General features: G+C 47.4%; 1 pseudogene; it reads right to left on the bottom strand.

Annotated features, from left to right (window-relative positions):
- Positions 1 to 13,581: 13,581 nt before the first annotated feature.
- LOC128932334 (bile salt-activated lipase-like) lies at positions 13,582 to 20,905 on the bottom strand (annotated as a pseudogene).
- Between the last annotated feature and the right edge of the window lie 1,554 nt (positions 20,906 to 22,459).

Here is a 22,459-nt window from a genome sequence, read left to right as displayed (position 1 = left end):
GGGAAATTATTTATTTATTTATTTATTTATTTATTTATTTTGGGATGGAATCTCACTCTGTTACCCAGGCTGGAGTGCAGTGGCATCTCTGCAACCTCCGCCTCCCAGGTTCAAGCGATTCTCCTGCCAGGGCCTCCTAAATAGCTGGGATTACAGGCACCCACTACCATGCCCAGCTAATTTGTTTGCATGTTTAGAAGAGACAGGGTTTCACCATGTTGGCCAGGCTGGTTTCAAACTCTTGACCTCAAGTGATCCGCCCACCTTGGCCTCCCAAAGTGCTAGGATTACAAGCATGAACCACCATGCCCAGCCAAGACAAATTTTGAATAGAAAGGTACAAAAAGGTTAGAAGTAAAATGATGGAAAAAGTTACTGCATGAAAATTGTATATTTTAACAATGGCTATCGTATTATCAGACTAAATCGATTTTAAGTCAAAACAGTAACAAGACAAAGATCAGCATATACTGACAAAAGCTACAATTTATAAAGATACAATTGTATACACATACACACTTAAGACACCCCCAAAATATATGAAGCAAAAATTGACATAATTAAATGAGAAATACACAATTAGAGATTTCAATACCTCATTTCCAATAATGGATAAGAACTACCAAACAGAAGATCTATAAGGAAACAGAGGACTTGAGCAACACTGTAAACTAATGAGATGTAGCAGATGTATACACAACACTCAAACCAGCAGCAGCAGACTACACATTCTTCAAGTGCACATAGAACATCTTCCAGGATAGATTATATGTCAGCCATAAGGTAAGTCTTAATACATTTTTTTCTTTTTTTTAGACAGAGTTTTGCTCTTGTTGCCCAGGCTGGAGTGCAGTGGTACAGTCTTGGCTCACCGCAACCTCTGCCTCCCAGGTTCAAGTGATTCTCCTGCCTCAGCCTCCCAAGTATTTAAGATTATAGCACCTGCCACCATGCCTGGCTAAGTTTTGTATTTTTAGTAGAGAGAGTGTTTCACCATGTTGGCCCAGCTGGTCTCGAACTCCTGACCTCAGGTGATCCACCTGCCTTGGAAGGCTGAGGTAGGAGAATCGCTTGAACCCAGGAGGCAAACGTTACAGTGAGCCCAGATTGTGCCACTGCACTCCAGCCTGGGCAACAAGAGTGAAACTGCATTTAAAAAAAAAAAAAAAGACAAAAAACACAACCTCATACCAAAGTGATTGACTGAAGAAGTGAACATGCAATCACAGAGTGGGAGCACGTTCTGCTAAGGAACAGGCTGACTCCTCAAGTGGGCCCATGACTCCCATGCCTTCTGACTGGGAGACACCTCCCAGCAGGGGTTGACAAACAACTCATACAGGAGAGCTCCAGCTGGCATCTGACAGGTGCCCCTCAGGGACAAAGCCTCCAGAAGAAGGAACAGGCAGTAATCTAATCTTTGCTGTTCTGCAGCCTCCACTGGTGATACAGGCAAACAGGGTCTAAAGTGAACACCAGCAAACTCCAGAAGACATGCAGCAGAGGGGCATGACTGTTAGAAGGAAAACTAACAAACAGAAAGGAATAGCATCAACATCAACCAAAAGGACAGTCACAGAAATTCCATCTGAAGCTCACCAATATCAAAGACCAAAGGTAGATAAATCCATGAAGATGAAGAAAAACAAACAAAAAAATGCTGAAAATTCAAAAAAGCAGAATGTCTCTTCTCCTCCAAAGGAACACAACTTCTGTCCAGCAAGATAATAAAACTGGATGGAGAATGAGTTTCACAATAGGCTTCAAAAAGTGGGTAATAACAAACTTCTCCAAGCTGAAGGAGTATGTTCTGAGCCAATGCAAGGAAGCTAAGAACCTTGAAAAAAAGTTAGGGGAGTTGCTAACTAGAATAACCAGTTTACAGAAGAACATAAATGACCTGATGGAGCTGATAATACAGCACAAGAACTCTGTGAGGCATACCCAAGTATCAATAACAGAATCGATCAAGCAGAGGAAAGGATAGCAGAGATTGAAGATCAACTTAATAAAATAAAGTGTGATGACAAGATTAGAAAAAAAGAACGAAAAGAAATTAACAAAGCCAACAAGAAATATGGGACTATGAAAAACAAAACCTACATTTGATTAGTATGCCTGAAAGTGATGGGAAGAATGGAACCAAGTTTGAAAACATACTTCAGGATATTATCTAGGAGAACTTTACCAACCTAGCAGGACAGGCTGACTTTCAAATTCAGGAAATACATAGAAAATCACAAAGATACTCCTCAAGAAGAGCAACCCCAAGACACATAATCATCAGATTCACCAAGGCTGAAATGAAGGAAAAAATATTAAGGGCAGCCAGAGAGAAAGGTCAGGTTACCAACAAAGTGAAGCCTATCAGACTAAGAGCAGATCTCTGCAGGAATCCACAAGCCAGAAGAGAGTGGGGGCCAATATTCAACGTTCTAAAAGAAAATAATTTTCAATCCAGAATTTTATATCCAGCCAAACTAAGCTTCATAAGTGAAGGGAAAATAAAATCCTTTACAAACAAGCAAATGTTGAGAGATTTTGTCACCACCTGGCCTGCCTTACAAGAGCTTCTGAAGGAAGCACTAAGCATGGAAAGGAAACACCAGTACCAGCCACTGCAAAAACATACCAAATTGTAAAGACCATCAACACTATGAAGAAACTGCACCAACTAATGGGCAAAATAACCAGCTAGCATCATAATGACAAGATCACATTTACACATAATAACCTTAAATGTAAACAGACTAAATGCCCCGATTAAAAGACACAGACTGACAAATTAGATAGAGTCAACACCCATTGCTGTGCTGTATTCAGGAGACCCATCTCACATGCAAAGACACAAATAGGTTCTAAATAAAGGGATGGAGGAATATTTACCAAGCAAATGGAAAGCAAAACCAACCAACCAACCAGGGGTTGCAATCCTAGTCTCTGATAAAACAGACTTTAAACCAACATAGATCAAAAAAGACAAAGAAGGGCATTACCTAATAGTAAAGAGATCAATGCAACAAGAAGAGCTAACTATCCTAAATATATATGCACCCAATAAAGGAGCACCCATATTCATAAAACAAGTTCCTAGAGACCTACAAAGAGACTGATTCCCACACAGTAAGAGTGGGAGACTTCCCACTGTCAATATTGGACAGATCAATGAGACAGAAAATTAACAAGAATATTTGGAACTTGAACTCAGCTTTGGACCAAGCAGACCTAATAGACATCTACAGAACTCTCCACCCCAAATCGACAGAATATACATTCTTCTCAGCACTATATCACACTTATTCCAAAATTGATCACATAATTGTTTTTATTTCTTGTTTTTTTTTTTATTGACCACATAATTGGAAGTAAAACACCCCTCAGGAAATGCAAAAGAATGGAAATCAAAACAGTCTCTCAGACCACAGTGCAATCAAATTAGATCTCAGGATTAAGAAACTCGCTCAAAACCACAAAACTACTGGGAAACTGAGCAATCTGCGCCTGAAGGACTACTGGGTAAATAATGAAATTAAGGCAGAAATAAATAAGTTCTTTGAAACCAATGAGAACAAAGACAGAACATACCAGAATCTCTGGGACACAGCCAAAGCAGTGTTTAGAGGGAAATTTATAGCACTAAATGCCCAGAGAAAACAAGAAAGATCTAAAATAAATACCCTAACACCACAATTAAAAGAACTAGAGAAATAAGACCAAACAAAACCTAGCAGAAGACAAGAAATAACAAACATCAGAGCAGAACTGAAGGAGACAAAGACACAAAAGACCCTTAAAAAAAAAAATGAATCCAGGAGCTGGTTTTCTGAAAAGATCAACAAAATAGATAGACTTCTAGCCAGACTAGTGAAGAAAAGAGAGAAGAATCAAATAGACACAATAAAAAATGATAAGGGGAATATCACCACTGACCCCACAGAAATACAAACTACCATCAGAGAATGCCATAAACACCTCTAGGCAAATAAACTAGAAAATCTAGAAGAAATGGATGAATTCCAGGACACATAAACCCTCCAAAGACTAAACCAGGAAGAAGTCAAATCTCTGAATAGAACAATAACAAGTTGTGAAATTGAGGCTGTAATTAATAGCCTACCAACCAACAAAAGCCCAGGACCAGATGGATTCACAGCTGAATTCTACCAGAGGTACAAAGAGGAGCTGGTACCATTCCTTCTGAAACTATTCCAAACAACAGAAAAAGAGGGCCTCCTCCCTAATTCATTTTATGAGGCCAGCATCATCCCGATACCAAAATCTGGCAGAAACACAACAAAAAAAGAAATTTTCAGATCAATTTTCCTGGTGAACATTGATGCAAAAATCCTTAATGAAATACTGGCAAACCAAATCCAGCAGCACATTCAAAAAGCTTACCCACCACAATCAAGTCAACTTCATCCCTTGGATGCAAGGCTGGTTCAACATATGCAAATCAATAATGTAATCCATCACATAATCAATAACAAAAACCACATGATTGTTTCAATAGATATAGGAAAAATCTTTGATAAAATTCAACACCACTTCATGCTAAAAACCGTGAATAAACTAGGTATTGATGGAACATATCTCAAAATAATAAGAGCTATTTATGACAAACCCACGGCCAATATCATACTGAATGGGCAAAAGCTGGAAGCATTTCCTTTCAAAACTGGCACAAGACAAGGATGCCATCTCTTACCACTCCTATTCAACACAGTATTGGAAGTTCTTGCCAGGGAAATCAGGCAAGAGAAAGAAACAAAGCGTATTCAAATAGGAAGATAGGAAGTCAAATTGTCTCTGTTTGCAGATGACATGATTGTATATTTAAAAAACCCTATTGTCTCAGCCCAAAATCTCCTGACACTGATAAACAACTATAGGAATGTCTCAGGATACAAAATCAATGTGCAAAAATCACAAGCATTCTATATACCAATAATAGACAAACAGAGAGCCAAATCATGAATGAACTCCCATTCACAATTGCTACAAAGAGAACAAAATATCTGGGAATACAACTTACAAGGGATGTGAAGAACCTATTTAAGAAGAGCTACAAACCATGGCTCAAGGAAATGAGAGGACACAAACAAATGGAAAAACATTTTATGCTCATGGATAGGAAGAGTCAATATTGTGAAAATGGCCACACTACCCAAAGTAATTTATAGATTCAATATTATCCCCACCAAGCTACCACTGACTTTCTTCACAGAATTAGAAAAAACTACTTTAAATTTCATGTGGATCCAAAAAAGAGCCCACATGGTCAAGACAATCCTAGGCAAAAAGAACAAAGCTGGAGGCACCATGCTACCTGACTTCAAACTACACTACAAGCTACAGTAACCAAAACGGCATGATACTAGTATCTAAACAGATATATATACCAATGGAACAGAACAGAGCCCACAGAAATAACACCACAGTTCTACAACCATCTGTCCTTTGACAAACCTGACAAAAGCAATGGGCAAAGGATTCCCTATTTAATAAATGGTTTTGGGAAAACTGGCTAGCTATATGCAGAAAACTGAAACTGGACCCCTTCCTGACACCTTATACAAAAATTAACTCAAGATGGATTAAAGACTTAAATCTAAGACCTAAAACCATAAAGACTCCAGAAGAAAACCTAGGCAATACCATTCATGACATAGGAATGGGCAAAGACTTCATGACTCAAACAATAAACGCAATGGTGACAGAAGCCAAAATTGACAAATTGGGCCTAATTAAACTAACGAGCTTCTGCACAGCAAAAGAAACTATCATCAGCATAAACAGGCAAACTACAGAATGGGAGAAAAATTTTGCAATCTATCCATCTGACAAAGGACTAATATCCAGAATCTACAAAGAACTTAAACAAATTTACAAGAAAAAAACAATCACATCAAAAAGTGGGCAAAGAATATGAACAGACACTTATCAAAAGAAGACATTTGCGTCAGGCGTGGTGGCTCACACCTGCAATCCCAGCACTTTGGGAGGCTAAGGCAAGTGGATCACGAGGTCAAGAGATCGAGATCATCCTGGTCAACATGGTAAAACCCCGTCTCTACTAAAAATACAAAAATTAGCTGGGCATGGTGGCGCACGCCTGTAGTCCCAGCTACTCAGGAGGCTGAGGCAGGAGAATTGCCTGAACCCAGGAGGCGGAGGTTGCGGTGAGCAGAGATCGTGCCATTGCACTCCAGCCTGGGTAACGAGTGAAACTCCCTCTCAAAAAAAAAAAAAGAGGAAGACATTTGTGTGGCCAACAAACATATGAAAAAAAGCTCACCATCACCATCACTGGTCACTAGAGAAATGCAAATCAAAACCACAATGAGATACCATCTCACACCAGTTAGAATGGCGATCATTTAAAAGTCAGGAAACAACAGATGCTAGAGAGGATGTGGAGAAATAGGAATGCTTTTATACTGTTGGTGGGAGTGTAAATTGGTTCAACCATTGTGGAAAACAGTATTGCAATTCCTCAAGGATCTAGAACCAGAAATACCATTTGACCCAGCAATCCCATTACTGGCTATATACCCAAAGGATTATAAATCATTCTACTATAAAGACACATACACACCTATGTTTATTGCAGCACTGTTCACAATAAAGACTTAGAAACAACCCAAATGCCCATCAATGAGAGATTGGATAAAGAAAATGTGTCATATATACACCATGGAATACTATGGAGCCATAAAGAAAGATGAGTTCATGTCCTTTGCAGGGACATGGATGAAGCTAGAAACTATCATTCTTAGCAAAATAACACACGAACAGAAAACCAAACTCCACATGTTCTCACTCATAAGTGGGAGTTGAACGATGAGAACACATGGACACAGGGAGGGAAACATCACACACTGGGGCCTGTCAGGGGGTAAGAGGGCTGTGGGGGGCAGATAGATTAGGAGAAATACCTAATGTATATGATGGGTTGATGGGTGCAGTGAACCACCTTGGCACATGTATACCTATGTAACAAGCCTGCATGTTCTGCACATGTATCTCAGAACTTAAAGTATAATAAAAAATAATAATGATAAAGGAAAAAAACTTCAGTGACTATACACAGCAAGGAATACAAATATAAGCCTAGCAAAAACAGTTTGGAAAAGTCACTATGGACACAGAATCAGACAATCTGATTTCCAGAGTCACTCATTGTAATACTCAATGTTCAGTTTTCAAAACATTCCAAAGAAAGAAGAAAACATGGCTCATTCACAGGGGAAAAGAGGATTTGACAAAAACTATCCTTGAGGAAGCTCAGACATTAAAATTCCTAGTCAAAGACATTAAATCACCTGTACGAAGAATGCTTGATGAGCTAAAGGAAACCATGGAAAATAACGTTTGAGCAAATGGATGATTAGCAATAAAGAGATAGAAATAATAAAAACCAACTAGAAGTTCTGGACCTGAGAAGTATCATAACCGAGAAGAAAAATATACTAGAGAGGTTCTACAGCAGATTGAACAGGCAAAAGAAAGAATCAGTGTACTTGAAGATAAGGCAATAGAAATTATTCTGTCTAGGGAGCAGAAAGAAAAAGGAATGGAGACCAGAGGTTCCTGTGGGACACCATTAAATGTACCAACATACATTTAATGAGAGTTCAGAAATAAAAGAAAGGCAGGGATTATTTCAATAATGGTCCAAAACTTCCCAAATTTGATAAAAGACATAAATCTTCATATCCAAGAAACTCAATGAACTTCAATCATGATAAACTCAAAGAGATCCATACCCAAATTTATTAGTCAAATTGTCAAAAGACAGAAAATTTTGAAAGCACCAAGAAACGATTTATCACATACAAGAGATCCTCAAGATTAGCAACTGATTTCTCATCAGAAACCATGGAGTCTAGAACGTAATAGGACAACATATTTAAAGTGCTGAAAGAAGGCCGGACACAGTGACTCATGCCTGTAATTATTGCGCTTTGGGAGGCTGAGATAGGTGGATCTCCTGAAGTCAGGAGTTCCAGAGCAGCCTGGCCAACATGGTGAAATCCTGCCTCTACTAAAAATACAAAACTAGACAGACATGGTGACACACACCTGTAGTTCTAGTTACTTGAGAGGCTGAGGCATGATAATTGTATGAACCCAAGAGACAGAGCTTGCAGTGAGCCAAAATTGTGCCACTGCACTCCAGCCTGGGTGACAGAGCAAGACTCTGTCTCAAAAAAGATTCTTAAAAAAAAAAAAAAAAAAGTCCTGAAAGAAGAGGCAAAACATCTTTAAGGATGAAGGAGAAATTAAGACATTCTCAGATCAAAGTTAAGGGAGTTTTATTAGTAGACCTGCCCTGCAATAAATGGTAAAGGGAGTCCTTCCAGCTGAAATAAACACTAGACAGTAACTTGAAGCCATATGAAAAACTAAAGAACACTGGTAGAGGTAACTAACAGGTAATTAGCAAAGCCAATATTATTGCACGTTGGGTTTGTAATGCATCCTTTTTCTTATAATTTAAAGGTAAAATTTGTAAAACTATAAATCCATGTTAATGGAAACAAACTATAAAGATATTACCTATGACAATGACATTATAAAGAGGGAAGATGTGTAAGAGCAATATATACTACTTAAATTCAGTTGGTATTATTCAAAGTAGATTGTTTTATGTTTAAGATATTTCTTGTAATTCCAAAGTTAACCAGTAAGAAAATAACTAAAAAGTATAGCCAGTAATCCCAGTGACTTGGGAGGCTGAGGCAGGAGAATGACTTGAACCCAGGAGGCCAAGGTTGGGGTGAGCCAAGATAACACCATTGCACTCCAGCCTGGGAAACAAGAGCAAAACTGTCTCAAATAAAGTAAAATAAAATAAAACAAAGAAAAAGACATTCAGAAAACAAACAGCTAAATGGCAAAAGTAAAGGTTTTCTCATTAATTACTATGAACATAAATGGGTTAAATTCTCCAATTAAAAAGCAGAGATTGGGCCATGTGCAGTGGCTCACACCTGTACTTGGGAGGCTGAGGTGGGAGGATGGCTTGAGCTCACTAGTTTTAGACCAGCATGGGCAACATGGTGAGATTCTATCTCTATGAAAATATTTTAAAATTAGCCAGGCATGCTGGTGTGCATCTGTGGTTCCAGCTTTCAGGAGGCTGAAGTGGGAAGTTCATTTAAGCCCAGGAGGTCAAGGCTGTGGTGAGCTGTGATCATGCCACTGCACTCCAACCTGGGCAACAGAGCAAGAGCAAGACCCTGTCTCAGGAAAAAAAAAAAAAAAAAAAAAAAAGATTGGTAGAATGGATTTCTAGAACATGATCTATCTATATGCTGTATAGACAATTTCTTTTTGAGACAGAGTTTTGCTCTTTCACCCAGGCTGAAATGAAGTGGCACCAAATCAGCTCATTGCAACCTCTATCCCACAGGCTCAAGCAATTCTCCTGCTTCAGTCTCCCAAGTAAATAGGATTATAGGCACCCACCAATGCACCCAGCTAACTCTTCTATTTTTAGTAGAGACAGGGTTTCATCGTGTTGGCCAGGCAGGTCTCAAACTCCTGACCTCGTGATCCACCCGCCTCAGCCTCCCAAACTGCTGGGATTACAGGCATGAGCCACCACACCCGGCCCTTAACACACTCTTAAACAACCAATGGGTCTAAAAAGAAGTCACAAGGGAAATCAGAAGACACCTTGCAACAATGAAAGCAAAAACACAACACACCAAAACCTATAGCAGGCGGCGAAATCGAGAGCAGTACGTGGGGGAGATTTATAGCTGTAAACGACTACATTAAAAGAAGCAAAAAGCTGTCAAATCAACAACCTATCTTCACACATTAAGGAATTAGAAAGAGTGCACAAAACCCAAAGCCAGCAGCATGAAGGAAGTGATAAGGACAGCCTGGATAAACAAAATAGAGAATAGAAAAACAATACAGAAAATCTATAAAACCAAAAATTGGTTCTTTCTAAAGAACAAAATTGACAATGCTTTACCTAGATCAACAAAGAAGGGACAAGACTCATTTTACTAAAATTTGCAATGAAACTGGGAGCATTCCTAACAGATATAAAAGAATGCTTTAAAGGGAAAACACAATTGCATGCCAGCAACATACAACGGAATATTATTCAGCCATAAAAAGGAATGGCAGCCGGGTGCAATGACTCAGACCTGTAATCCTTGCACTTTGGGAGGCTAAGGTGGGTGGATCACTTGAGGTCAGGAGTTCAGGACCAGCCTTACCAACATGGTGAAACCTCATCTCTACTAAAAATACAAAAATTATCCACACACCTGTAACCCCAGCTACTTGGGAGGCTGAGGCAGGAGAATCGCTTAAACCCCAGAGGCAGAGGTTGCTGTCAGCCATGATCGCACCACTTCGCTCCAGCCTGGGCAAGAAGAGGGAAACTCTGTACTTAGAAAAAAAAAAAAAAGAAAAGAAAAAGAAAGAAAAGGTATGTTGTGCTGACGCATGCTACAACATGGATGAACTTTGAAAACATTATAGTTCCACTTCTGAGAAACATCTCCAACAGGCAAATTTATGGAACCAGAAACAGAGGTTACCAGGGGTTAGAGGGAGGGGGAATGAGGAGTTAGTTAACGGATACAGAGCTTCTATTTGGGGTGATGAAAAAGTTCTGGAAATAGAGAGTGGTGATGGTTGCCCAATGGAATGGAACTAATGCCACTTAACTCTACTTTTAAAAACAGTTAAATGAGCATAAGTTATATTACATATATATTTTAACCACAATTAAAAAAAATAATATCTGCAAGGTCCATTTCCTAGCCAGGCTGGTGGCTGCCTTTCTACAGCCTTAGGGGAAGAGGAGCATTTTCTGCTTGTCTTCCTGAGGTTTCTTTTGACCACCAATAAGGAACCTGTGGATTTCAAGGTCAACTCTGGAATTCAGTCAGCACTAAGGGAAAAATTATAAACAGATAATATGTACAATATGGAAAGCATGGAAAAAGCTAAAGGAAGAGTGTTAGCCAGTGGACGGGCAGGACTTTGCCCCCGCAGTCCCCTCCAGAGGCCTGTGGTCCACCCATTTTCTTAGATGGGAATCGTTGCTCCTAACCATAGATTTCCATTGCCTGTCCACTTTCTCTCTGGGGAAAGGCTTGTGGTGCTGTTTAGGGCTGCAGTCGGCCTCATTCCATAGCATTCCTGCCCACAGTGCTCACCTCACAAAGCCATGCTCAGGGCAGGCTGGTCAAGTGCTCATTGCAGTGCCTGGGCTTGGACCCAGCAGAGGTGGGGGTGGTTCCGACTCTGACCTCTGCCCCCCTCAACTCTTCCGGAGCCATTGGGCACCTCCCAGGGGCCCACAACCCAGCACCTGCCACCCAGCACCCTTGGCATCCTCTGCTTCTGACCTTCCAGAGCTATGTGTTATCCTAGCGTCCACCTGTGAACCAGGACTCCAGCATCCCTGCAACTCCTTGTGTGACTGATGTCATCCAGAAACACCTTGGAAAGCCCCAGGCCCTTCACTCTGTATTCTTTGTCCACAGCCTGGGCTTTGGTTATGTCCTGGTGCTGCGTGGGGGAGTTAAACATGCAACACAGGAGTTGTGGCGGGGAAGAGGGAGGCCACTGAGACAGGATCCACATACACAGAAGACCACGTCCTTACAACAAAGCACTGAAATGTGACCCCTGTGACAGTAGCATGTGCCGGCCTGAGCCCACCCCAGTGCCCTCCCAGGCTTCCTGGGACTGGGAGCCAGCAGGACCCCAGGTGGCCTCCAGCCTGCCCTTGTATTTTCAACTTCATCCCCTGGAGTCTGTAATGGCAAGAGCCAGATGGATTGCAGGTGACTCTGAGCTGTGCCCTCCCTCTCGATGGATGCAAGTGTCACCTAGACACACAGCAGCGCTCACCTCTGCCAGGGAGGCTTTTAAAGTCCATTTTCTGTTGCTTATAACAGAATACCTAAAACTGGGTAATTTATAAAGAAAAGGAATTTCTTACAGTCATGAAGGCTGAGAGTCTGAAGTGTTACCAGATGGAAGGTCTTGACTGTGAGTTGTCCAGGTTCTCGGCGTGTTGAACAAAGAAGTGAACAAAACGCACAAACAAAGCAGCAAAAGAACGAGGCAACGAAAGACAAAGCAGCCGGCCGGGCGCGGTGGCTCACGCCTGTAATCCCAGCACTTTGGGAGGCCGAGGCACCCGAGGTCAGGAGTGAGACCAGCCTGGCCAACATGGTAAAACCCGTCTCTACTAAAAATACAAAAAAATTAGCTGTGTTTGGTGGCAGGCGCCTGTAATCCCAGCTACTTGGGGGACCGAGACAAGAGAATTGCTTGAATGCAGGAGGCAGAGGTTGCAGGGAGCCCATATTGTCCCATTGGACTCCAGCCTGGGCAATAAGAGTGAAACTCCATCTCAAGAAAAAAAATAAAAGACATTGGTCACTCTGGATGCCCAAAAACAAAAAGACAAAGCAACAAAATAACAGCGTGCCAAAGGCACAGACTGAAGAAGTGAACACAATCCACGGGGCCGAGGTGGGCTCAGCAAACGGCGCAGGCATCTCCCTACCGCACTGCTTCTCAGGGTTTTTATAAAGAATGGCTCTCGGGCCCCTAGCTGCCCTTTAGAGGCCTCCAATTGGTTATACCCTATGAAGAATTATCCTGGGCCAATCAGAGGATGAAGTGGAGGCTTGGCCCCGGTCAATCAGAGGTTTAAGTGGAAGCTCCTGTCTTGATATCACAGGAGTGGGGATGTGGCCCGCATGCTGCCCAGTCCTGCCTGCAACTGGCTGCACCTGCTGTCCTCTGGCTTATGAGAACTGGCTGCACCTGCTGTTCCTTTGCTTCTGCCCCAACCCTTGGCTATCTTAATCCCCTCTTCTCCTGCCTCAGAGAGGCTGTCTCTTGCTGGTGGGGACTCTGGTGTCCCGAGGCGGTACTGGGTATCACCTGGGGAGGATGCTGAGCCTGCTCACGTGCTTCCTTAAATCTCTATTCCTCTTACAAAGCCACCAGTTACCCTACCATGATGACCCATGAATCCATGAACCCGTGAATCCCTTTATGGGGGCAGGGCCCTGATGATCCAGTCACCTCTTAGAGGCATCACCTCTCAATACTGCCACATTGGGGATTAAATGTCATCATGAGTTTTAGAGGGGACAAGCATTCGAACCAAAGCAGAGGCATGATGGGTGCAGCCCAAAGGTGGAGCACACCTGGATCCCCACAGCCCACCCCTTCCGATGCGGCCTGGCCATCCAGGGATGTGATTTTCTGAATCACAGGTAGGCATGACTGTGCTTTCTTTCAATAAGAGACTAGTGTCAGTCCCTAGGGCTTTCTCTCAGTGCTGGAGGGTCCTGAGAGCTGACTCAGCAGGTAGAAACACAATAATTATCGTGGGTACCAGTGTGGCCAGGGAAGGGACACATTATTGCATCCTCGGGCTTCCATTGCCCAAGAGGGACAGTCACTGGGAGAGGCCCACATTGCCAGGTGGGTCTGTCTCACTCGGTCTGTGACAGGGAGTCTCCTTTTTATACCACACACCCCTCGACCAACCCAGGAAACCCAGGGTGACCAAAGTGGTCACAGCCAGGGTGTCACCTGCTTCTCTGGGGGACAGCGTTCGCCCCGGCTCAGTTCTGCTGCATGGGGCCACAGGACACACCCTCCCTGAGCCTTACTCTCCCATCTGTAGGCTGGAGGGGCGGAGACAGTGGCTGGCTGGTCCTTGGGTGTTGCTGCTTCCCGCCATGGAGGCCCCTACAGGCAAAGTTGCTAAGGATTCCAGAATCTTCTCTCATCTGAGACCCACCCTACCCCACAGTGCCTGTTTAGAAGGTGAGTGAGGAGTGGGAAAAAGACCCCCAATGTGGTTCCGAGCACTGGCTTTGGAGTCCGGGAACTGGGTTCAAATCCTTGCTCTGAGTGACCTTGGGCACATGATGCCTTCTCAGGCCTCATTTTCCTCTAGATACCTATAAATGTCTAAAAGGGGGTGTGTACTATGCCACCTGGCAAGGCCATGGTGAGATCAGGCTGGTCAAGTGCTCGGTGGCGTGCCTGGGCTTGGATCCAGCAGAGGCAGGAGTGGTTCTCACTCTGCCCTCTGCCCCGCCAACCCTGCCAGAGCCATTGGGCATCCCCCAGGGGCTCACCACCCAGTGCCTACTGCCCAGCACCCTTCCCATCCTCTGCTTCCAACCTTCTGGGGTGAGGCGTTATTCTTTCTTTGACTTGAATCCAGCTGCAGGAGCAGAATCCCTTTCTCTTCCCAGGCAAGTTCCCCAGACCCCAGTTAGAACACAGATGTCACTCCCTGCACCCAGAGGACGTGGGCATGGCTGGGCTCCCCTGGTCCAGAGGGGGTCACAGCCTGCCAAAGCCCAGCTCCCTCTCTGAATGCAGCTGAATGCAGATATGCCACCTCTCTGAATGCGGTGGGAGGGACTCGCCCAAAGTCCCTCCCCTGGCTAGTGAGGGAACAGGGCCTGCTGGCAGGTGGCCTTTACGTCTGTGGCCCTCTGCCCCGTGTTCAACCCACGCCTCACCCTGTTTTGGCAAAGTTGGTCCAGTAGGTGTTCATAGCCTTTGAGACAGTCCTGTTGGGGCCAGTAGGCTAGGCAGGTGGTGAAAGGCTTCCCGAAGACATACTGGATTTCATCCATACGACCCGCCCCAGCCCAGACACTAGCTCTAGAGGGAGGTCATGGGCAGCAGGCAGGGAAGGGGCTGGGGAATTAACATGACGAGACTGGGCTTCTTACACCCAGGGAAAGCTGTGGACTAAATTCATGGATTCATGGGTTCTGCAATTTCAGTTGAATTCATATTTCACCTCCACAAAACACTGTGAGGCACCTTCCTTCTATAATTCAGTATCAAGAAATAGTTTTCTCTCCAAGTGAATATGCGTTCTTCAGTCGAATTGGACAAGGCATGGGTCCTCAACTGTTTCCCTTTTTGCCTTGACTGAAAGGAGGCTCACAGCTCAGTGGATTGCTTAGCTGCTGCAAAGCTTTCACCCTAGACTTCTAGGTATACTCTTATCTTCTTATCTTTTTAGCACCCTAACTTATGTTTAATTTTTATTATTTATTTACTTATTATTTGAGACACTGTCACGCTGTTGCTGATGCTGCAGTGCAGTGGCGCAATCTCGACTCACTGCAACCTCCACCTCCCAGATTCAAGTGATTCTCCTGCCTCAGACTCCTGAGTGGCTGGAACTGCAGGTGTGCACCACCACACCTGGCTAATTTTTGCATTTTTAGGAAAGACAGACTTCTGCGGTGTTGTCCAGACTGGTCTCAAACTCCTGGCCTCAAGTGATCCCGCAGGGTGCAGGGCTGACCAGGGCAGAGGATCCTGAGGTTTGTAAATCCCCTAGAGGCTGGGGGAGAAAAAGAGGCCCTCAAGTCTTGCCAGGCCTCAGCAAAGCGGATCAGGCAGGCACAGGAGAGGACTTGAGTACCACCTTCCCAGACAACCGGACACCTGTCAGCCACCCAGAGCAAGGCCTCAGCTGAAAGGTGCAGCACCACAGGAGGGAACCCCAGGACCCACCCCTGCCCAGGTCCCAGCACCCAGGACCTACCCCCTGCCCAGGTCCCAGCGCCCAGGACCCCACCCCCTGCCCAGGTCCCAGCACCCAAGACCCACCCCTGCCCAGGCCCCAGCAACCAGGAGCCACTCCCTGCCCAGGTCCCAGCACCCAGGAGCCACCCCTGCCCAGATCCTCACTTGGCATTGGCTCTGTGCTGGGCCAGGGCAATCTCAGTGGGCACCAGAAAGAGGATGTCAGTCTCAAAATCCACCACGGACTTTGTTCTTCTTGTTCTCCTGGGATGGATCCTGGCCCCAGGACTTGGTGTAGACGTCAAAGGTAGTCTTGGCACCTCTGAGCCCCTTGGTGACGGTGAGCCCGCTGACCAGCCTGAAGAAGTCCTCCCTGTGGGGAAAAAGTAGGCACTGACGCTCCCCCTGTGCCAATAGGAGGGTGTCTGCATACCCAACCACACTAGTGCTAACTTTCTCACTCCCAATCCTCCACTCAATGCCTTCCTCGTCCAGGCTGGCCCAACTCCAGCACGGGTTGCCCTGGGTCCGGTGCCGTTGCCGCTTACTCTGTGACTTCCTGCTTGTCCTTGTTGATGGCAGGCATGTCAATGCTGGCGAAGATGTGGCCGTCCATGTTGTTGGTGCCTGCTAGGTAGTCGATGTCCGCGGCGTTGGCGTATAGGTTGACGGGGTCATCGGGGATGAAGTCTCCATCAATTACAGGGACGAAGCCCAGGTAGTGCAGCATGGAGTCTGGGTGGGAGAGCCAGCAGGTTCTAGTACCTTCCAGTGTCCCGCTGAGCCGCCCCTTGCCTCTCAGGGCTGGAGTTGGCCATGTCCTCCCTTCTCTGATCTATAGACACTTGGGGCAGGGAGGATTCTGCACCATCGGGGACATCCTTTGCCCTATGGGATGTTTAGGGCATCAAGAGCATCGACCCACGAGGTGCCAGGAGCACCCCCTCCCCAACAGGGACAATCACAAACGTCTCCAGGCCTTGCTACATGTCCCCAGGCTGAGAGCCACTGTCTAGGGCCAGATCTGTCCTCTTCAGTGGCAGCCCCTCCCTCTCCTCTCTCTCTCTTTGCTGTGCCTGAATCAGGAAGGAGGAAAACTGAGAAGCCACGAGGGAACTGATGGAGAAGGAGCTCCCTCTTGCAGGGCTGGGTTCCAGTCCATTAGCCAAACATGGTTCAAGGTCTGCCCTCCACACCCCTGGACTGGCCCCTGGAGGGCCCCGTGGCTGCTGAGACAGAGGATCTCAGCTTTGCTTCCAGCTGGGCCGTGCTGCTTGCTTTGTTCAGACTTGCCCAGCCCATGCAGTTGAGTTCCTGTCAGGTAAACATGCAGATGACAGGGCTTCATGGCACGTTTCCATGAAAGAATGAGCAAGAGAGAAGTGTAGCCTAGCAAGCTGGTGAGGCTGACACTCACAGGTGTTTGTGGAAGGGGTCCCCAGGCCTTCCTGGGGTACAGAATAGTGGAGCCGGAGGCCCCAGTGGACAGTTCAGTAAATGTTTGCTGAATGAATGAATGGTCATCTAGAAAAAAGGCCCTTGGTCTGGGGTGTGTGAATCTCCCTAAAATTGTATGCAAATGACAGCAATATGAATGCATGAGGTAGGGGAGTGGGCCCCAAATGTTCATCAGCTTCTCAAAGGGGGAGTTTGTGACTCATGGGAAGTAAGAAGAAAAAAATGGGGTGGCTGAGGCAGGCAGATCACCTGAGGTCAGGAGTTAGAGACCAGCCTGGCCAACATGGCGAAACCCCATCTCTGTTAAAAATACAAACATTAGCTGGGCATGGTGGCACATGCCTGTAATCCAAGTTACATGGGAGGCTGAGTCAGGAGAATCACTTGAATCCAGGAGGCAGAGGTTGCAATGAGCTGAGATCGCACCACTTAACTCCAGCCTGGGCAGCAGACTAAGACTCTGTCTCAAAAAAAAAAAAAAAAAAAGGAGAAATGGCTCCTCCTTTCTCTTTCTTACAGCTGGGGCCTTGGAGGGGACACACCAGCTTGTTGGTGACAGGACTGGGCCGCAGCTCTGGCACCTTCCTCTCTTTTCCAGAGTACTTCCTGGTAGTACCCACCCCAACCCCCACTTCAAGACCCCATGTCCCAACCTGAGCAGCTACTCACACTCCATGCCTGCCAGCGGCATCTTATAGGCCAGCGTCAGGGCTCGGGGGTCGGTCACCTTCAGACACTTGGCCATCCTGGCAGTGTCCTCCACAGGACAACCCACCTTCTCACCCACCTGTCATTTGAAGGCAAGAACAGGGTCCAGGACAAAAAATGGAAATGAGGACAGCCCCTACCTGGGTATCAAACCAGCCCCTCCCTGCCCACCCCTGCCCTCCTCTGTTTACCTTTTTGGCCCAGAAGAGGGGGTTTTTCTGGATGGCCCAGGGGCTCAGGGCCACACCGCTCTGGCTGATGGCTCGCCGGATCAGGCCTTTGTTGTAGGGGGAGAGGGTCTACGACACCCAGAAATCCCGTCACCAAGGCCGCTCCTGACTCCACCCACCCCAGGCTGGGCCAAGGATACCCCAGCACCACAGTTCCAGCTCCACACTCCCCCTCCCACCCTCTCCCTCCTATTTGAGCTTCCTGGCAACCTTTGGGGCAGGCCCTTCCCACCAGGGGGGTCCCCAGACCTACAGAGACACGCTGGCACCTCCAGCAGATTCCCCGAAGATGGTGATGTCGTTGGGGTCCCCCCCGAAGGCTGCAATATTCCTCTTCACCCAAGCAATGGCCATGTGCTGATCCCAAAGGCCATAGTTACCTAGGGGCAGGGCAGGGGAGGGGGTGCTAGAGACCAGCGCCTAGGCCTGGCCTGCAGGAGGGGAGACCAGTGTGGGAGGGGTGGAAATGCCCTCAACAGAGTTGGGGCCCTGGAGGAGCCCTGGTTGGCAAATAGTGGGTTCCTAAGGGGCTGGGTGGGGTGAGGTGCTGGAGGGGGTGGGTCCCCAGGAGGCTGGGTCAGTGGGGTGCTGGAGGGGGTGGGTCCCCAGGAGGCTGTCAGTGGGGTGCTGGAGGGGGTGGGTCCCTGGATCTGAATCCAGAGGGAGCAAGGGAAGCTGACTCTGTGGGCCAGGAGGCAAAGACAGCTTCAAAGTGGGACAGCTCTGCACAGGAGACCCAGGAGCACCCCATGCCCTGCACTGCTCAGGGCTTGAGGATTCCTGCTTCCCTCCTTATCCCTGGGGCTGTCCTGCTCCCAGAATCTTACAGGAAACTGGTTCAACCAGTGTTCCCACTAGGCAGCCCTCCAGGAGGTGGGCTGGAGGTGTGGGTTCTGGCCATGGCTGCCCAGCCTTGACTATGATCCTCAGTTTCCCCATATGGAAGACGAGCCACAGCCCTGTCTCCTGTCAGCCTGTTTGCCAACAGATGGGAGGCCTGTCCAGCTCCCAGCAGGAGCATACCCAATGCTCAGTGTCCCTGGAATGTTTCACACCAACCTTCCTCCTTCCTGAGGGGTGGGGCCTGCTTTCTCCTCTCATCTCCCAGCACTAGCTGGTTGGGCACAGAGTCGATGGCCCCACACCCAAGTCCCCACAGCTCCTGGAACCCCTGCTGGTAAAGATCTCCCCTCGGGACTCTCCACCCTTCCCTGTGCCATGAAAACTGCTTCTGTGTACCAAACTGCCTAACCCTACAAGGGGACTGGAGGTTGGGGCTCATCCACCCACTGTCCCTTGGGGAACTGAGACTTGGCAGCTTTCGGGTTGAGGTCTCCTGCCGCTGGAGAAAAGAAGCCAAAACCAGCCCCTGCAGGCACCACAGGCAACCCCTGGAGGCCTCTGTGCCTCCTCGTGCCAGCAACCCCCAGCCCCACCCCACCTCTGGGAGGGGGTGTAGGGAAGTCACCTCCAAAAGCATCCCTGTGGTATGAGAGTGGCCTAAGGGCCTCAGAATGGGGGAATGGGGAGGGGTCTTACCTGCTGAAGCCCTGTCACACCCTAAGAAGAGCTCGCCCAAGAAGAGGGTGACCTCAGAGTCAGAAGCCCAGGACTGCTGCCCAAACCTCCAGGTCCCAGGGATAGGGAGTGTGGCGAGCAGGCAGAGGGGGATGGAGCGAGACATCCCCAGGGCCTGAGAGGCAGCAGGCAGGAGAACATCGTGGTCAGGGACTGGGGTCCCCTGTGTGAGTCCTGCTAGAGATGGGGCCTGGGCCGGGCACCCTCGCTGGCTTCCTGTGGGGATTGGGGTTACTGTGGCTTGTCCCTCACAGGCAGAGAGGGCAGATTTTGTGGATGACTCAAAAGAGCTCCTGCCTGCCAGCTCTCCCACTGGAGGAACCAGGACCCTGGTGTGGAGTAGCCCGGGTTTCAGGTTCCTGCTCAGAACAGGAGGTAGCAGCTGTGCAATCCTGGGCAAACTGCCTGTCTGCCTCTCTCTACCCCTCTGCCAACCTCTCTCTACCCCTCTGCCAGCCTCTCTCTACCCCTCTGCCAGCCTCTCTCTACCCCTCTGCCAGCCTCTCTCTACCCCTCTGCCAACCTCTCTCTACCCCTCTGCCAGCCTCTCTCTACCCTCTCTGCTTGCCTCTCTCTACCCCCTCTGCCTGCTCTCCACACTCCCTGCCCCTGCGCCCATTTCCCCTTCTATAAAATGGGAACAACATCGACCTCAGAGGGGTTTGTAGGTGGAACCACCAGGCTTAGCAAATGCAATTTCAAGAGGCCCAATTACATGGGAATTTCAGGTAAACAGTAAATTGGTTTTTACTATAAGTATGTTTCATTTTTTTTAAGACTGAGTCTCGCTCTGTTACCTAGGGTGGAGTGCAGTGGCCTGATCTCAGCTCAGGCCAACCTCCACCTCCCAGGTTCAAGTGATTCTCCTGCCTCAGCCTCCCAGGAAGCTGGGACTGCAGGTGTCTGTTACCATGCCCGACTAATTTTTGTATTTTTAGTAGAGACGGAGTTTCACCATGTTGGCCAGGCTGGCTCCAACTCCTGACCCAAGTGATTTGCCCTTTTCGGCCTCCCAAATTGCTGGGATTACAGGCATGAGCCACGGCGCCCGGCCCACATGTTTCAAATATTGCATGGGGGATTCTTACACAGCAGTTCTTGGCAGTTTATCTGAAATTCAAATGGAACTGGGCATCTTGTGTTTTACCTGGCACCTCTCCCCACAGAAATGAGGGTGAGCACCCGGGAACTGCTGCGGGGCTGTGCTGGGCTCTCTTCCTCAGCCTGGCCCCAAGTTTCCAGATAGGATTGAGCTGGGAGGATACAGGACCTGCCCTCTGCTGGGCTCTTACCTTCGTGGCACTGGCCACTGCCCAGCAGCAGGTGAGGCCCAAGACAACCAGCTGCAGGCGCCCCATGGTGTGCGTCAGCCTCTGGGTGGCCCTCCCTCTGGGCCTCCGGTATTTATTGAGCTGGGGCCAAGGTCACATGCTGGGTCATGTGCACTCAGACACCCCTTCCCCGCCACCCCACTCTGGGGCAGGGATGATCCAGTTTCCCCAAAACCCACAGTGCACCTGTGCAGGTTACTGCTTACCTGGGAGCAGAGGCAGGCATCACGGTGGCGGACAGGAAGGAGGATGGTGGGGCCCGGCAGGTCGCACAGTCATGATCACCCGAAGACCACAGATTTTGTAGGGTTTTGTTTTTTCTTTTTTTTTGAGACATGGTCTCACTCAGTCACCCAGGCTAAAGTGCAGTGGCACGATCACAGCTCAGTACAGTCTGAAACACCTGAGCTCAAGGATTCTCCTGCTTCACCCTCTCAAGTAGCTGGGATTACAGGTGTGTGCCATCACACCCGCTAATTTTTGTATTTTTAGTAGAGACGGGGTTTTGCTGTGTTAGCCAGGCTGTTCTCAAACTCCTGAGCTCAAGAGATCTGCCCGACTCGGCCTTCCAAAGTGCTGGAATTACAGGTGTGAGCCACCGTGCCTGGCCTATAACCTAGTTTTGGCTGTGTTCTGACCCCCTCTTCTTTGTGTAACCTCAAGATGGCATCTAAGCTCTATGCTTTGTTGGGAAGTTGGGTCTTCATTTCAAAGGCTCCCGTGTATACACGTTAAACAAACATGCATGCTCTTTCTCCTATTAGTCAATGTGCCCCATGCCAGTGATTTTTCAGTGCCCCTTTAGAGGGTGAAGGGGAAAGGTCTCCCTTGGCCCCCACAGTATCATCACGAAGTTTCAATGCTCTAGAAATCCCCTGGGCTCCATTGATTCAATCCTTCCTCACTCCAATCCCTTGAAGCAGCTACGTTGTCTGGGATATATTCCCTGGGGTTCGTCGTCGTGTGCCAGGAAAATTTAGGACAGGGCCAAACACGAGGAGTTTAGGAGAGGAGGTTTAATAGGCAGAAGTGAAGAGAAACAGCAACACGTGTCTCTCCCCCCAAGCGGAAAAGCCTGGTGGGCTGCAGATGCGCTGAAATTATAGTCAGGTTTGAGGAGGCGGAGTCTGATTTACATAGAACTCACAGATTGGTTCTATCAGGTATGACGTTTACAAAGCACGAGGGGGAAGGCTGGTGGCCCTACCCTAATCTGATTATGCAAATAGGCTTTCCAGTTGATCGGCACTGTCTTGTCTGCTTCTTACTGTACACGTGGGTGGCACAGATGGGAAGATGGAGCCACAACTTACCATGTCTAGTCCTTAGTTCCTGTGGGCACTCACCCGTGCAAGCTCCCAGCCTGCTGCTTGTCTATGTCTGCTACTCTACTTTGCAGGCTGCTCTTTGTTAGAAAATGATTTGGGGCTGCTTTTCATTAAAAAGAAAAGCATTGGCCAGGCGCGGTGGCTCAAGCCTGTAATCCTAGCACTTTGGGAGACTGAGGTGGGCGGGTCACAAGGAGTTCGAGACCAGCCTGGCCGATATGGTGAAACCCATCTCTACTAAAAAAAACACAAG

Source organism: Callithrix jacchus, chromosome 1 (genome assembly GCF_049354715.1).
Source record: "Callithrix jacchus isolate 240 chromosome 1, calJac240_pri, whole genome shotgun sequence".
NCBI classification, from domain to species: Eukaryota; Metazoa; Chordata; class Mammalia; order Primates; family Cebidae; genus Callithrix; species Callithrix jacchus.
The sequence above is the reverse complement of the archived record's forward strand: the minus strand, read 5'-3'. Positions and strand labels throughout refer to the sequence as shown.